Raw genomic sequence first — 17,623 nt, 5'->3', positions numbered from 1 at the left:
TCAGTTTAACAATAGAATTATCCTACTTTTGAACAGCCAGAGTTTAACAAAACAAAACATTTGAGAGACAAAATTAGAGACAATATTTTTAGAGCATACTGAAAAAAAAGAAAAAACACCCAACTAGTTCTGAGTTGAATCCACATTAAGTCATGGTGGCAAGCATGCTGAAGAGTAGAAATTGCTCTTCTGTATTTCCCCTAACTTATTGCACATTAAATTATGGGGTTTTCAGCTTCAACCTGGAAATCAGAAACTATTTCCCAAAATCTCTGCCACAGATTTGTTTTGTGGTCTAAGACAAGTTGTCATACTTGTTTGATTTCAGATTTACTTATCCTTAAATGGGGACAGAGACAACACTCTCCTAGAGATAACTGTTTTTAAAAGCTTTATTTTAGGAGTGACTCCTATGTTTATTTTCCCTGTCATATCTATAAATCACAAAGCTATAATTTGCTTTGCGACAATTTTTTCCTAGTCTGTTTCTTTTTAAAATTTATTTTTTAATTACAGTTGACAATACAATATTATATTAGTTTCAAGTGTACAATACATAGTGATTAAATGTTTATATACCTATGAAGTCCACCTTACTAAGTCTAGTACCCATCTGACAGCACACATAGTTATTACAATATTATTGACTGTATTCCCTATGCTGTACTTTATATCCCGTGACTGTTTTTATAACTGGCAATCTGTACTTCTTAATCTCTTCCACTTTTTTCACCCATTCCCCCAAACCCCGTTTCATCTGGCGACAACCAGTTGTGGCAGTTTTTATTTACAAAAAAACAATGTTGTAGAAATTAATCCCAGATGAGTAAAAATGGAGTTTATAAGTTTTATATTATGTCTTCACTCGTTATTTCTGATATTTTTTCCAAAATTGAGTTGACTTAAATCTTTATAACCCTGTGCTTTATTTTACTGGTATTTACATGTTTTTTTTGTTTATATCTCTTAAGTGGCTGTGCTATATATAATTATAGAAATCAACACAAAGCCAACTTCTGTTTACAGATAATAGACTAAAACGTTGCACACAGTGAGATAATGTTTCACACTCATAAGGTTGGCTTTTATGAAAAAAAAATTGCAAGTGTTGGTGAGGATATAGAAAAGTTGGAACCCTTGCTCATTGCTGGTGAGAATGTAAAATGGTCTGGCTGCTGTGTAAAAGAGTTTGGTGTATCCTCAAAAAGTTAAACAGAATTACCATATGTTCAAGCAGTTCCACTGCTATGTATATATATCCCACAGGAATAGAAAAACACGGAGTCCAGCAGATACTTATATGCCAATGTTTATTGCAGCATTATTCACTATAGCCAAAAAGTAGAAACAACCCAAGTGTTCCGTCAACTGATGAATGGATAAACTAAGTGTGGAATTTACATGCAGTGGAATACTATTCATCCTTAAAAAGGAATGAAATTCTGATACATGCTACAACGTGGAAGAACCTTGAAAACATTACGCTTGTGCAATATGCTAGATACAAAAGGACAAACATTGTATGATTCTGCTTATGTAGCGTAGGGATACCTAGAATAGGCAAACTCATAGAGACAGAAAGTAGAAAGAGGTTACCAGGGGCTGGGGAAGCAATAATAGAGAGTTATTGTTTAATGAGTGCGGAATTTCTGTTTGGGATGATGAAAAAGTTGTGAAATTGGATAGGGGTGATTGTTGCACAACACTGAATATCATGCCATGAATAGAAACATTAGGATAATAAGCCCACAGGCTTATTATCTAATTTCTAATTAGAAATTAGAAATGGGATATGTAGTGTTAGAACTGTAAATAGCAAGGAGACTTTGCTTGATAAGGTCCTATTTGGCTAGCCATCAATTCATTTTATAAAATTGTTTGTTATTGGAAACACTTGAAAAACTTAGTAGCTGTTATTCGTTTATTTTATCAATAGTTTTGATATCAAACAGCACACCAAGTACGAAGTATTATAGTGGGCATTTAACTCTGGGGAAAGCCTGAAGAGTTCAGATTTATTAATAAATAACTCTTAACTATATTCTCATAAGAACAAGAAATTAACATTCAGACTTAATTTACTTCTGTAATTATCATAAAACATTTATACTTGTGGATCTCCCAGCGTTTTAACAGCTTTATGGAGATATAATTCACGTGCCAAATAATTCATCCATTTAAAGTATGTAATTTGGTGGTTTTAGTATACTCACGGATATGTGCAACCACCATCACAATCAATTTTAGAACATTTTCATCACCCCATAGAAAACACTTTAGTCATCACCTGCCAACAGCCCCATTCCCTTCAGTCAAAGGCAACCACTAACCTACTTTCTGTCTATAGATTTGCCTATCCTGGACATTTCATAAAAATGGAATCAGACAATATATGGTCTTTTGCTCCTGGCTTTCACTGAGCATGAGGTTTTCAAGGTTTATCAGTGTTGTAGCATATGTTAGTATTTCATTTCTTTTTAATTGATGATACTATTCCATTGTATGCATATACCACATTTTGTTTATTCGTTCTTCAGTCGATGGACATTTAGGTTATTTCCACTTTTTGATATTATGAATAATGCTGTGAACATTCATCTGTGCAAGTTTTTATGTGGACATACATTTTCATTTCTCTTTGGTATATACCTAGGAGTAAAATTGTTGGGCCATGTGGTAACTCCATATTTAACCTTTTGAAGAACTGCCAGACTGTTTTCCAAAAGTGGTTGTACCATTTTACACTCCAACCAGCAGTGTATTGAGGGTTCTAATTCCTCCACGTCCTCGTCAGGCCCCGGGTGCACACCATGAGCGAGCGTATGAGAGGAGACGCCCTGCCTTCAGAGATCCAGTTCTTAAGGGGAAACGGCCACATCCATAGGTCAGGGGTGGAAGTTGGGGGGGTGGAATTAAAGAGGGAACAAACCCTTTTTTTGAATGAAATCTACATAACGTAAAATTCCCAATTTTAAAGTGAATAGTTCATTGGCATTTAGTACATTCACAGTGTTGTACAGCAATCAGTTCTATCTATAAAACATTTCTGTCATTCCAGAGTAAAGCTTCTCACCCATCAAGCAGTTTCTCCCCCTATCTTCCTTCCCCTTCCCCCATCTCTGGCACCAGTCTGCATTCTGTCCCTCTGGATTTACCTGTTCTGGCAAATGGAGTCATACAATATGTGATCTTTTGAGTCTGGCTTCTTTCACTTAGCATAATGTGTTCAAGGTTTATCTCTAGTGTAGCATTACCAGAACTTCATTCTTTTTTATTGCTGAGTAATATTCCATCGTTTGTATATACCACAGTTTGTTTATCCATTAATTAGTTGATAGACATTTGGGCCATTTCCACCTTTGGCTATTGTGAATAGTGCTGCTGTTAACATACCTGTGCATTTAACTTGTTTGAGTACTTGTTTTTAATTCTTTTGGGTTATATACCTGTGAGTGCAATTGTGGGGTCATATCGCATTTCTATGTTTAGCTTTTTGAAGAGATGCCAAACTGTTTTCCACAGTGGCTTAATCATTTTACCTTGTCAAAGTACTTGGATTTCAGTTTCCACATCCTTGCCCACACTTGTCTTTTTTATTATAGCTATCCTAGTGGGTATGGTTTGGTATCTTATTATGATCTTCATTTGCATTTCTCTAATGACTAATAATGAACATCTTTTCATGTGCTTGTTGTCCATTCGTATATCTTCTTTGAAGAAATGCTATTCAGGTCCTTTGTCCATTTTTTAATTGGGTTTTCTGTCTTCTTGTTGAGTTTTAAGAGTTTTTTATGTATTTTGGATACTGTCCCTTACTGATATGTGATTTGCAAATACTTTCTCCCATTTTGTTAGTTGTCTTTTTACCTTTTTACATTCTTAAAGCCACCCAAGTTTTAGATTTTGATAAAGTCCCGTTTATCTATTTTGTTTCTTTTGTTGCTGTGCTTTGGATGTAATTACGGGTCTGCTTTTTCTTTGTTCCTATCCTAGCTCTCCTCTTTAGCTTGGACAGCCACAGAAGTTCCTTATCTTAGATGCTTTGCTCTCTCCAATCTACACAGTCCTAGAAGACTTGGTCCCTGTCTTTCTCTTTACCTTCTCTTTCTAGCCCTACCCCTCCTTTCCTGCTGAGCTTGTTTCTACACTTGTCAGGCTCTCTCCCCAAATAGTCTGATTGCTGTTGACCCCTCCTGAATCTTTCTTCCCTGGCTCTGACCAGCTGGCTTTTCTCTTCCTTTAGACCTCAGCTTCAGAGAGGTTTTTTCCAGATCGCCTTGCCTAGAGCGGGTCCCTTTGTTGGGGCTCAATAGCAGTTAAGTTACTTTAGAGCGCTAGTAATGATCTAGAATTCTCATTTGTTTTTTATTATTTTTCTCTCAAAAGAACAGAAGCTCTGTGAGGATGGGAGGAGCTTTCTGTCTTCTACGTTTTGTCCCTAGTGCTTTGCGCTTAGCCTGACCCATAGTGGATACTTAAAAATCTCCTGTTGAGTAAATGAGCGAATGAATGATCAAGGAGCTGATTTTGGAGATTGATATATCACAGGGTATTCTATGAGAGCACAGAAATGAGAGCTAAGGAAGGGACTGGTTGGTCAGTGGTGTTGGAAGCAATGGAGAGGGCAGGTCAGGTAGGACAGTGTTGAAGTGGTTGGACCCAGTGGTGATTCAGAGATAGAGGCACCAGTGGTGTTGTGGAAGAGGATTGTAGTCAGTGGGTCAGAGAGTGTGTGTGTGTGTGTGTGTGTGTGTGTGTGTGTGTGTGTAGGTAGTTATAGAAGATTCAAGCAAGGAATGGGGAGTACATTTTGAAGAAGTGAAGAACATACCCGGTGATAGCTTAAAGAGGAGGTAGGTATGAGGGAATGTTTTTGGTTTTGTTTGTTAAGATGGAGTCATGTTCATGTGCCAAGGAAGAGGAGCCAGTGGAGAGGTAGCAGCTGATGGAGCAAGGTGAGTGGGTTAAAACTGAGGGAAAATGTGGGGACATCTCATGTTCAGAAACTGGCGAAAAATGTTATTTGTCTTAGCAGTTATTTAATTTAAAGGGTAATTGAAGGTTTTACTTTTTTACGCCCTTGATTCAAGGCCTTGTCTTTTACTTACTTGAATCTGATAAATGCGAGCGTTTAAGCTCAGGGAAAATTATCTCTTTAAAACAGGTTATTGATTTTTCTGGCTATCTGACTGTTGGCTGTTTTGAATGCCATGGATGTATGAAAGAGAAACAAATGCATTTTTTTTAAAGGTTTGTATAATTTAGACCTTTTAGAGGGGTTTCTTTTTAAAGTATCAACTACTCCATACAGAATCTTTTATCTAGAAATGAAGGAAAAGGAAGCTTATTGGAACCTCTTTCGAGTCTTAAAACTCTTCAGTATCTGATGAGAAATGATGAGCTATTTCTGGATGATTTTATTAGAATTTTTCACTTGGTGCTCTTATAAATGTCTTAGTTACTTTCTTGAAAAAAACGAAAGTAATTAAAAGACCACCGTTATAATGAAAAAATATCAGAAACAATTATAATAATCACTGACTTTTATATTGTTTCTAGAGATAGCCAGATGTTTAAAATCAACAGTTAAGTGATTTAGTTATCCTTGAGTTGGTTTTTGATGGATACTTAATTGCAAATGCAGAAGATTTCCTGCTTTTTCTTTAGCTTACTTCTGATACTATTAAAATATTTTTGATTTAGTGAAAAAGAATAATGTCCTTCAGTGATCTGCTCACGAACTGTTTTTATTATAGAAAAGAGCAAGATAGTCTCTAGTTAGAAAAGCGAGTTATACAGTACTGTGAATCACACACTGCTTCTTTCCTCTTTGGGAAAGACTTTTAAGTCCTGTTTTCAACACATCATGGTTATCAGGTCTGTGACTTTGGTGAGGCTCCTGGGGCCTGACTTCCCAGGGGGTACTCTTCAGCTTCCTGGGTTAAGAATGTGGAGTTGCTGCTCCTTAGGGACCCCGTTCTCTACTTGTACAGCAAAAACGTATGCAGCCTTTATCTTCCAAGATTTTACTGCTGGATGGCAGTACAACTTAAAACCCTCCTGTCTTTTTTGGTTATGAGAATGCATTGTATTGAAGAAATAATTTTCCAAACACAAGGGAAAAAGGTGGGCTCTGTCTGTATGGTGGCCTTACTTAAGGAAATACGATTATTACAAGAAATTAGCGGACACTTATTCACAGAACACAAAAGATTCACTCTAGTGGTAATACGAAAACCAAGCTTTACTAATGCATTGTCAGTAACATACAGGCAGCATTTGAAATCTTCTCATTTGAAGAACCAAATGCAGTTGGGGCCATCAGCACAATATGTGGGCAGAGATAGGCTGGACATGTTTGACCATTCTGGAGACTGTGTGAGAAGGTTGTTTTCATTGTCTTTGACACAGAATAGCCTTAGTTTACAGCTCTGTTGAAGGATGAGAGTTTATTTCAAGATTAAATGTTTACTCAGTAAAAATGGATCCAAGACTTCCTATTCAAATAAAAAGCAACTTGGAAATAACATGGGAACTATTTTGCTCATTAAGAGTTCTTTTGTAATAATTTTAGATTATATGGCTCCAGGAATGAAAATAGGTGTTGGCACAACAATTTATTTTTTTGTCTCTAAAAACATGTGGTTTGCTAGATCTGTTCTTGTATATTGTATTTTCACGACGCATTTTTCTCTTGTAATTTTTCCTGTTTAGTGTAAAATTTAGCGTATGACTCTTTGGAATGAAAAAAAGAGTAGGAGTGTACAGAGACTGGTAACTAAAACTTTTAGTTTATGTTACTTCTTTTGCATTTGAGTTCCATTTAAGTGAATCTAAAAATAGATGGCTTGAGTTTTTCTCAGTCCAAGCCGTGATATCTGGGAATTTGTCAGCAACAGTTTTAAGATGTGATACTCACAAGATATGTGTGAAGACAGTGACTAATGTAGAAATTTGAGTTTGAGTTGAAAATAAAGAGTTTTTAGATAGACTATTGGCTGGAGAATTATTGTACAGTTTGCAATGTTATAATTAAGCACTTTTGTTTTTTGAAGCATCCAATATTTTTAAAGAAAAGTAAAATTACGATTAGAGGAGGATTTGCTTCATGTTGTATACAGACATGTTATCCCTTTTGTGATGTTCTTGATGGTTCTTTTGGGAAAGATTATTGAGGCTTTTTTGTATGATGACTCCATGATCATTAGCAGGACAGGTGATTTGTCTTGCCATTGCCAGACCAAGTGTCCAGTGCTCAACTAATGGGTTGATTTTTTAGCTCAAGAAAGAAGCCACATCTGGTTGGTGATGCTCCAGAGTTTTTTTCTAGGGGTCATTAGATAATTCTCAGATTATGGTTAATTTTACTGCATACCAAAGTTTTAAAATATGTATAGGCTAGTAGATAAGTAGTATCTGAAATGCTAATAAGAATGGGATTTAGTGCCCCTAAAATGAGTGGCCATCAGTGGTCTTGGATATCTTTTTTTGTTTCTCTTTATTTTTGTAAATTGGCTAGGGAGTTTTAACAGTTTGTTTTTGTTGCGTAATAAAGAATGCGTCTGGCCTTTGACTCAGATTTTTAGCACAGAGCTTCTAAAACTGTTAGACTTTCCCAAGTGATAGGAGTGTTTTCCTTATTCATAAGCCCCTTGGATCACACCTGACTATGTTAATGAGATGATTCTGGATGGGGCTTGGTCACCAGAGAGACCAACCATGTAATTAGAGGATGGAGCTTTGAGCCAGTCTGACCTTTGGGGAAAGGAGGGAGGTTGGAGCTTGAGTTAAGGTATGCGGTCCTTGATTCAATCAATCATGCCTGTAGAATGAAGCCTCAGTAAAAACTCTGAGCACTGAAGGTTGGTGGAGCTTGAGCTTCCTGGTTGGTGAACACATTTCTGTGCCAGGAGAGTGATGTGCCCTAACTCCACAAGGAGAGAGCATAAAAACTGACTTTAGGACTCTTCCAGACCTTGCTCTATGTGTTTATTCATTTGACTAGTACTAATTTGTATCCTTTATAATAAAACAGTAATTGTCAGTATAGTGCTTTACAGAGTTCTGTGAGTTCTAGCAAATCAAAACTAAGGAATTTTAGGAACCTCTGAATTTGTAGCCAGTTGATTAGAAATGTTAGTGTCCTGGGGACCCCCAAAGTGCAGCTGGCATCTGAAGTAAGTCCAGCCTTGTTGGGGACCATGTCTTTTAACTGTGGAGTCGGATACTACTCTGGGTGGTTAGCATCAATAGTATTGAAGTACACTGGTTGATGTCAGAATAGTTTTATATTCTTATAATTATGCTTAAATTGATGGCCAAGTGTGAATTGATGAGAGGAGCACTATTGGGGTCACCAGAAAGGAGACATGAGATGGCTTTTAGTCTTTTCCAGACTGGCTAATAGGAAATCATTCATTCAGTCCATTTATATTTAGTGTCTGTCTGGTCCAGGGTCTGTACTAGACAAAAGTGGCAGGAAAGTCCCCATCTCTATTCTTTAGCTTTTAGTGTGATGTAGTAGACACATGGGATTTTCGTGTGCTATGATAGAGAAGGAGTGCTCAGCTCTTGGAATGGAGCTGTCTTCTCTGAGTCTTGGATGTTGGGGCTGGATTGGTGATGGATCTTTTAGGCAGTGATTACTTTAGGAGCAGAGAAATATCAAACCTACTACTGTCATGGGGGCTGAGGGTTGTGGGTAGCAATGATTGTTTCAGAATAAGTGTATATACTGGCTGGATATATGTGTTAGGTCAGTGCTTTGGAAAGGGTGAATAAATGAACTACCAGCATCAGAGTCACCCTGTCCGCTGGTTTTGCCCTCCTGTCTCAGAAATGCTGGTTTTCTTTTCTACCTTTTTATGATGGAAAATGTCAGTTATTGACAGTAGTAAAAGAATAGCGCGATAAACCCCCATCTTCCCTGCACCCAGCTTCATTAACTCATGGCCAGTGATAGATGGCAACAGGCTCTGATTTATAGTGTTTCCCAATTTCCCTTAGGGAGTATTTGCCCATTTATTTACCATGCCATTTCAACCTACCAACACAATTTCACTGAACAAGGAATTAGGAAAAGTTTCTCAAAATCGTTCTCCTGACCTGGTGTGAGTTGGTCCCAGCTCTTGAATCATTTTCACTCATACTACCCTCCTTTGAAATTGTTAAAAAAAAAATTCCAGAAATAATTTTATTCATAAATATTTAAATTTATTTATCTTAGGACTTGTTTTAAAAATATACCCCACAAATCTTTTATTACGTCTAAGATAATTAACAGTAATTCCATAGTATTACTGTGTTCAATCCGTATTCAAACTTCTCCATTCATCTCCAGATAGGGTCCATAGGTTATATTCGGCTACTTTATCTCTTAAGTCTCTTTAGTCTATGCAGTCAGTCAGTCAATCTCTCTCTCTCTCTCTCTGCCCCGCTCCTTCCCTCCCTCTCCCTCTCCCTCCCCTCTCCATCCCTCCTTCTCTGTCTCTCTCCCCCCACCTTCCTTTGAGGCTTATTTGTACAAGAAATTTTTTGTAGATATTTTTCACACTCTGGGGTTTGCTGATTGCCTCTCATGATGTTTGTATTAAAGTTCCTCTGTCCCTGTTTTTCCTTGAATTCGTGATTAGTTCTCAGAGCGAGGTTCTAAGATCAGAAACATCAGCATCAGCATGGGAAATTTGTTAGAAGTACAGATTCTTGGGCCTCACTCCAGGCCTGTTGAATCAGAAACTCTGAGGATGGGTCACTGCAATCTGTGTTTTAACTAGTCCCCCAGATGATTCTGATATGCCCTAACTTTGAGAGCCATTGCTGTATAAGCCTGGTCAGATTCAGATTTGTCCCCACCGTTTCCACCACCAACTATTCATAGCCGTTGATGTGTTTTCCATTAGAAGCCATGTAAAGCTGACTGGTGTCTCATTTATGATGCTGATGATCAGGCTGATTTTGCCTACACTGTATCCATTAATTCACAGGTCACAAATGGCATCGTTCTAATTCTGTCATTTCTTCTTTGTGCATAAGCTGGAATACTTTTGTAAAGAAAATCTTCCCTTCATTAACTCTTAGGTTACTCTGTAAAATAGTTTATTCAGGAAAGGCGGGATAAATGCTTTCGTCCTTTATTTACCTGTTTTCAGAATAATAATTTGGAATAATAATAATTCTCTAGCATCCTCCAAAGACGACCAGTAAAGTCTTAAAAAAATCAGTATACATTCAAGGATTTAACTGTATTTGATTGTTTAGTCTATTGCCATTTTATTCTTATTTGATGCTCATGTTATCCCTTCTCTGTGTAGTAGGAACCTCGTCAAGTTTCCACCTAATTCATTATGACATGATCCTTGGAGTCTTTTATGCACCCTTGATTTCTGGTAGAAGATTTTCCAATTTTGTTAACATCTTTGGCTTCAGACCAGGTATCAGCAATTTCTTCAAAGAGCCCTACTTCTATTTAGGCAAACATAGTAGAGACCACAATCTACAAAGTAGAAGTGCTCATAGCTCCTGGGGTTAGTCATATTTCCAATTTAAGTTCAGCACTATAGTGTTTTTACTCAGTATATATTCTTTCTCTAATGCCAGAAAGTCCTAGTATTCTTTAACATCATTATTTATTTTCTTCATCCCGTAATGCACACATAATAGTCTCAGAATCATGAGACTAACAGAATTTCTTCCTTTCTTTAAAAAAAAAATTTCGTAAGAGTTTATTTGAGCCAAAACTGAAGACATATGCTGGGAAGCAAGATCTCAAACGCTCAACAGTATGATTTCTGAAAACTAAGTTTTTCTTGAGTTCTTATTATCTTTAGTATACGCCACACTAAGTTGTTCAGTCAAGTCACTTGAAATAGTTCTCCGTGTGCTTCTCCTCTCAATTCAATATAGAGTTAATTTGCTTTATACTTTGGGGATTGCTTTTTCAAATTTAATAATTCTGTAAAATATTTACATAGTTTCGAAGTCAAATCTACAAAATAAGATCTATTCAGAGAAGTCTGAATTCTTCCCTTGTGACCTCCACTTGATTTCCTCCCTCTCTCCCCTATAGCAACAATTTTCACCCTTGGAAGCTTTTAATAGGAACTTATGCTTGGACCCTGCATCCAAGCAATTCACATTTGAGAGGCTAATGGAGGAGAGTGAAATCCAAGCATCAGTATTTTTTTTTACAAGTTGCTAGGTGATTCTCATGGATAGCCAAAGTTAAGAACTGACATTTAACTGTTTTTTTTTTTTTAAATGATAAATCATTTTGTTTAAAACACACATATGCACACAAAGGGGATACATGTATTTCAGTTTCTTCCTTTCATTCTTAAACACAGGGCCATGTACTATAGCACACTTCACTGAACATGACCTGGGGAGCAGCTGTGACACATAGTGCGTCTAACACGCCCTCAGGTTATTGTGCCACCTACTGCAGCTGGAGATTGCCAATATGATAGATGTTATAGGACTTAAAAAAAGAAAAGCTATAACTGAGTAATTTTTCTTCCAAATATGTTTTTGAAATACGAAAGAAATTCTAAACACATTTATGTAATTCTAAAAGTTAATAATTTTAGAGTATCATGAACACACATGTGACTTGGGTTCTATATCTCATTGCATGACCCAGATTTTATTAATTAGCATGATGTATGGTTTCTATTTAATTACTAGTCTGTGTTGTGTGTCTGGTGTTCTAATTGTAATGTGAAATTTTGTGTGTAAGAAAATGAAAGTGGCTTAATTTTTCTAATCTTTTTAAAAATTTGATTTTAAAGTTTAATTTTAGGGCACCAGTTACCGAGGCCATCTCTTTCTCTGTTCTAATCCAAGTACTCAATAGATATGAGTGCCAAATTGTGTTCTATCAATTTTAAAAGGGTTCTGTGGCCACACAAGTTTAGGAAATGCTGCTGTAGGTCGGAGACTCATTGAAAAGCTTTTAAAGGGGAGCGCCATTATCATCTTTGTACCTTTGGCAAGCAGTGTGGAGAACTGGGCCAAAGCAGGGCCAGGGTGGATGCTGTGAGACCCAGTTGTAATCCATTGTAACAGTACAAGCGAGTGGTGATTAGGGTCTGAATTGACCCAAGTGAAAAAGTTAGTGTTAGGGGCTAGCAGGAATGTTACATAACAGGAATGTTTTCCTTGAATTGAGTCACTACTAAGGTTTGTTTTTCTGGTTTTTTTTTTTCACGTCCAGAAAATAGATACTTTAAATATGCCCATATATGATCAGTCTCTTGATGACTGACTCATGTTAATTAAATTCACTGTAAACTATCTAATACAGGAATCAGCTAGACCTGGGTTTATATCCTTGCTCTGTCACAGCACCAACCTTCAGTATTTTCATTCTTAAAAGGGGAATTCTTGATAATTTTCAAGGGTGGTAAAAATTAAAAAGGATGTATGCCTTATAGTGTCTGGTGCGATAACTGTAAATGGTTGGGCTATCTTTTCTGTTGATCTTAGAACTCATGTCCCTGAAATACAGAGAACCTGCCTATATTAAAATCTTTAGGAAGTTGGATTATCAATAAGAACTCTTGATTGGAAAGCACAGAATTAGATCCAGCGAAATAGTGGATCAAAAACCGGACGGGGTTGGAGATGGTTAGGAGAAGTGGTTGCCTTCACTCTGGAGGAAAAGTTGGATACAAAGTTGGTCCTTACCCTACAGCAATGATTCTTCAGAGCTTGGATGGCTTGTGTTCCCAGAGTTAGAGCTTCTACCCTAGGGAGGGAGTGCTCTGTGCCACCTGTGATGTGACCCCCGGTTCCCATCGCTCCCTGCTTCTGACCTTGCCACAGTCAAGTGCTGCACATAGAGCCTTGGAAAGTTTTCTCTCTCTTCCTGTGAGGCTTTGATTACATACAACTAACCAGTCCACCTTTAACTCACTATAACAGTCCCTGTATTGAGGAGATCATGGGGAGTAATTTAAATTGTCTGATGTGAGAGGATGGTGGCACTGCTCTTGAGATAGGGAGCCTGGAGGAGCAGGAGTTGTGTATAATATGATTAGTTTTATTCTGGACCAGTTGAGTTTCAGGTCCAACCTTTGAGACTGGAATTCTAGCTGGCATTTAGTGAGCAGTAAGAGTGTGTGTGGGTCTAGAGAGGGTAAAGGTCACAAGTCGAGCTCATTTTGCATATGCCTTCCCTACTGCTACCTGGAGTACAGTTCCCCCACTTGTTTGTCTGCTGAACTACTAGTCTTTTATCAACCAGTTCAAAGGTTTTCTTTTTTGCATAGCAGCCATCCTAAAAGGTAGGTCCTATTATCCAGGTTTTATAAATGAGGAAATCGAGGCACAGAGGTTAACTAACATATTCAAGGTCACATTGCTGGTAATTGAGGTGACACTGGGATTTGAACCCAACCAGCATGGCTCAGACTCCATGCTCATAACCATTTCACTCTTATTGCTCTCGAGGCACTTAGTAAGTACTTACTGTATGACTGAAGTGTTTATGTGGTCATCTCTACACGAGAGATTCAAGGAGACAGGTTTTCCCTTTTAGGACAATATTTCCAATGAGATAAAAACCAGTCCCAAAATGTTCTCTTTTTCTCTGTTCCTGCTAACATTGTATTGGTTCAAGACATCCTCATCTCTTGTCAGAACTATTAGACTAGGCCCAGTACTGGGCTTCCCACTGTGTGTCTTATTTCCTTGGTAACGCTGTTACTGGAATCATCTTTCTGAGATGTGTATGACCTTGTTACTCCCCTGTAGGAGATCTCCATTGGTTCCCCAGTACCTATAGAAGTTCCTAAGCCAATAAAAAGAACGAACTCTTCTTCTGTCCTCTGTTTGGAATAGTCTAGTGAAGGACCTTGGCGTGGCTTGGCTGCTGGGGTCAGGTTCCCATTCTGGAGCACATAATTGTGCTGGGACAATGGGAACACTGTGATTTGCCCATCTTGGAACATGCGCCTGATCCTGTGGCCAAGTTGGAAGTGGTGGGTAGGGTTGGGAGTGAAGCCCAACAGAGACTTCAGGTTTAGAAGAGGCCACTCCTAAAGGGTAAGCCCAGTTACCTAGGGAGAGGGAGGAAGGGTACTGAGTGATCCCGTGGGGGGTGGGCTCACTAAGGTGGCTAAACATTATTGCAGGCTTCAGCCTCTCGCTCTGTTCTTGCTTTAGTTGGATGGGTGTTCACTCCCTTGGGCAGTGGGATACAGAGGAGGGTAAGAGTGCAGGAGCAGATCATCTGGCAGGGGGAGCAGCAAGCCAACAAGAAACATGGTGTGATGATTTCCTCCCAGGAGAAAGCTGAGGGATTCTAATATACAGTATATTGCTATGGTTCCATGATTAAATAACAGTGGAGTATTTTTTTCAGAAAATATGAAATAGATATTGTATTTAATCACAGTTTTGCTTTTCCCGAGTTGTCAAATTTAGATGAGTCAAATCCTGGCTTGACCACTTCCTAGCTGTGTGACTTTGGGGAGATTCTGTTTGTGGGCAGTTCTCTGAGTCTCAGTCTCTTCAGCTACAAAATAGGATGGTTTTGGGGTTGTTGTGATGATTACATTCGATGATGCATTTAAAATGCTGGGCATAATACTTGCACATAGTGAGACTCAAAAAATTGTTAACAGTCTATGGCCATGCCACGCTGAACAAGCCCGATCCCCTCTGATCTTGGAAGCTAAGCAGGGTCAGGCTTGGTTAGTACTTGGATGGGAGACCACCTAGGAAGACCAGGTGCTATAGGCATAAAAAATTAAAAAATAAGGAGATCATAAACTGACAAGGTCCTTGCAACCAAGGGTTGCCTCGCCTAAAAAAAAATTGTTAACAAAAAATGTTTGAATAGAGAGCATAGGATGAAATAGCAGCCATGAAATACGTGAAACTGAACTCCAATTTTTTAAAGATATGTAATTTTCAAAAAGTACAAAACAAAACTATGATATCCCTAACACTTTATAATCACAGCACCTTCATACATAGAGTCATTGTGTCCCTCCTTAGGTCATTTGTGGTAAATGATACTACCCTCATGGAATTTGTGAGGATGCTGTTAAATTCTGAAGGTTAAGTTCTGAAGCTAGACCTGTCTTTTGACTTCAAATCTTATGACTCATACTTGCCTTGTTCTCCAAAGTCTTGTCAAATATTAAGAATGAATGACTTATATTGTAGAATGGCAGAGCAAAGGTTGATGATACAGCTTTTGTCATTTGAAAGTGTGACAGATATTCCTTGTGCAAAGAATTTTATCATCTTAGATCTTTGAGTTTCCCTTTTCTTAGACTGATTTCTGTTGGAAGGGATGCCTTGGACATGGGTAAAAGTAGAAATGCCCCACCTGTGTGACTGGCATGGGAGGGAATATAAAGAAGTCTGACCTGCCTCTTCAAACCTTTGCATCGTGAAAGAGAGCAATTGAGACAGCAGAGTCTGCATTAAGTGGTACCTCTTGGCCGCAGTGTGTATTAATGTTTATGGACTAATTAGAATGGAAAATGACTCCCTCCCTCTTCTAAATTGCAACATTAATGTACCTGGAGGATTGAGAATGGCTATGTGTAGAGCCACAGGGAAGATAGAGTAATCAGGGGGATCGTTTCATAAACTTTATAAATATCTAACCAATGTACTGTATACTTGAAACCGAAAAAAATACTCTGACACAAGAATTCTGTTAAAAACATTTTTTTCACTGAAAAAATACCTTCCAGTTTCTGTGTAGCATAGCACCTCTTAATGCTAGTGCTTTCAGAAGAAACAAAAATCCTAAATTGAGTATATATTCATGATTCAGTATTTACAAAACACAAAGCTTGAAATTAGAAAATAAAAGTAGACTGCCTGTTTCCTACTATGGACAGGGATGTGTTCTAAATTACTGGAGAGCTACTCTAATTTCAAGTCTGAATAAGCTCTGAACTACTATGATTTTATGGTATGTTATCAATTTATAGCAATGGTTCTCCACTCTGGTGTACATTAGACTTATCTCATGGACCTTTATGGAAATGCAAATAGAACAGGGATTGTAGAATGTTTAAAATCAGCAAAAAGGCCAAACTTAGTTCAGGTTCAAAATGTGTCTTTTTTTTTTTTAAGGCGAGGCAACCCTTGGTTGATCTCACAGATTGCAAGGACCTCGTCAGTTTACAATCCCTTATTTATTAATTTTTAAATTTTTTACCCCTACAGCATCTGTCTCCCATCCAAGTACTAACCAGGCCAGACCCTGCTTAGCTTCTGAGATCAGACGGGATTGGGCATGTTCAGGGTGGCATGGCTGTGACAAATGTGTCTTAAGAGAAACTGGAAACCAAAAACCTGTTCACTTTTTGAGTGGGTAGAAAGGATTGTAAAGGCAGTTGAATACCCTACTCAATGACCCTTTACTGCTAACATTATTGATAACTTCCAGCCTTTATCTTATCTGACTTTACTTAGAACCTTTAACATGGCTCTTAACAGCTGCCTAAATCATATAAAACTCTGTGGAGACTACAGTTTTGTCAATCCCAAGGAAGACTTGAAGCTCTCTTGCCCAAATCTCTACTGAAACAGACTTTTGCCTTCTATATTCAGAAGTCGGGAAAGGTACCTCCTATTCTTTTCCAGGCAGAACTAACTATATCCCTGTCCTTGTCTCTTATCTTTAGTTCTCTGTGCTTAAATATGTATAGAATGTTATGTCTAGTTCGATTACTGTGAATAAAACAAGATTAGACAAATTTTTGCTGTCTCTAGAGGACAGTTGTGTTTACAAGTTCTGAGTTTTAAAAATCTGAGTGTATTGCAGAGCTAATTTTTGTTTGTTTAAATGGAACATACGGCTTCAAATAAAGTAGTAAACACTTTTTCTGCTCATAGTTGCCTGTAACCCCAAATGATTAAAGGGTGTGGTGAATTTTTTTCCCTATTACTATATCTCAGGACCTACTGAGTCTTTGCCTTATTATATTATAGGATGTGTTAATTTATTGTTTGTCACCACAGTTATATTATAAACTCTATATGAGGACAGATGGTTTGTTTTGCTCTCCACTCTAATCCTAGAGTCTAGCATATAGTATGTGCTAATACCATTACTGAATGAAAAAGTTATATTTTTTCTGCTCTTCTCTTTACTCCGTTTCATTTCCTCCCCATTTTCCTCGTATTTAATATTGGCATGAATCATGGCTAAGGGCTTCCATTGTTATTTAAAAGAGCTTTATTGAGGTATAATTTATATGTCATAAATTCATCCATTTTAAGTGTGCAATTCAGTTATTTTTAGTAAATTTACAGAGTTGTGTAGCCATCACCACAATTTTAGAACATTTCTTTATCCCAGAAAGATCCCTCGTGCCCTTTTGCAATCACTCCCTGTTTCCACCCCAGTCCCAGGCAGTCTCTAATCTACTTCCTGTCTCTCTAGTTTTGCTTTTTCGGAGCCGTTTCATATAAGTAGAATCATATGACATGTTGTCTTTTGAGTCTTGCTTCTTTCACTTAGCATAATTTAAAAAATTGAGACGAAATTCACATAACATAAAATTAACCATTTTAAAGTGTACAACTCAGTGGCATTTAGCATTTAGTCCGTTGTTGTGCAACTACCCATGCCTTCGGTTTCAAAACTTTTTTC

General features: G+C 37.7%; 1 protein-coding gene and 1 pseudogene across 2 annotated transcripts in view; both read left to right on the top strand.

Moving 5' to 3' along the window:
- Nucleotides 1-17,623, top strand: part of PRKAR2A (protein kinase cAMP-dependent type II regulatory subunit alpha) — a 96,200-nt gene that overhangs the window by 1,380 nt on the left and 77,197 nt on the right. The window lies entirely within an intron of this gene.
- LOC120582485 (uncharacterized) lies at nucleotides 14,624-14,742 on the top strand (annotated as a pseudogene).

Source organism: Pteropus medius, unplaced genomic scaffold (assembly GCF_902729225.1).
Source record: "Pteropus medius unplaced genomic scaffold, Ma_sr-lr_union100, whole genome shotgun sequence".
Taxonomy (NCBI): domain Eukaryota; kingdom Metazoa; phylum Chordata; class Mammalia; order Chiroptera; family Pteropodidae; genus Pteropus; species Pteropus medius.
The sequence above is the reverse complement of the archived record's forward strand: the minus strand, read 5'-3'. Positions and strand labels throughout refer to the sequence as shown.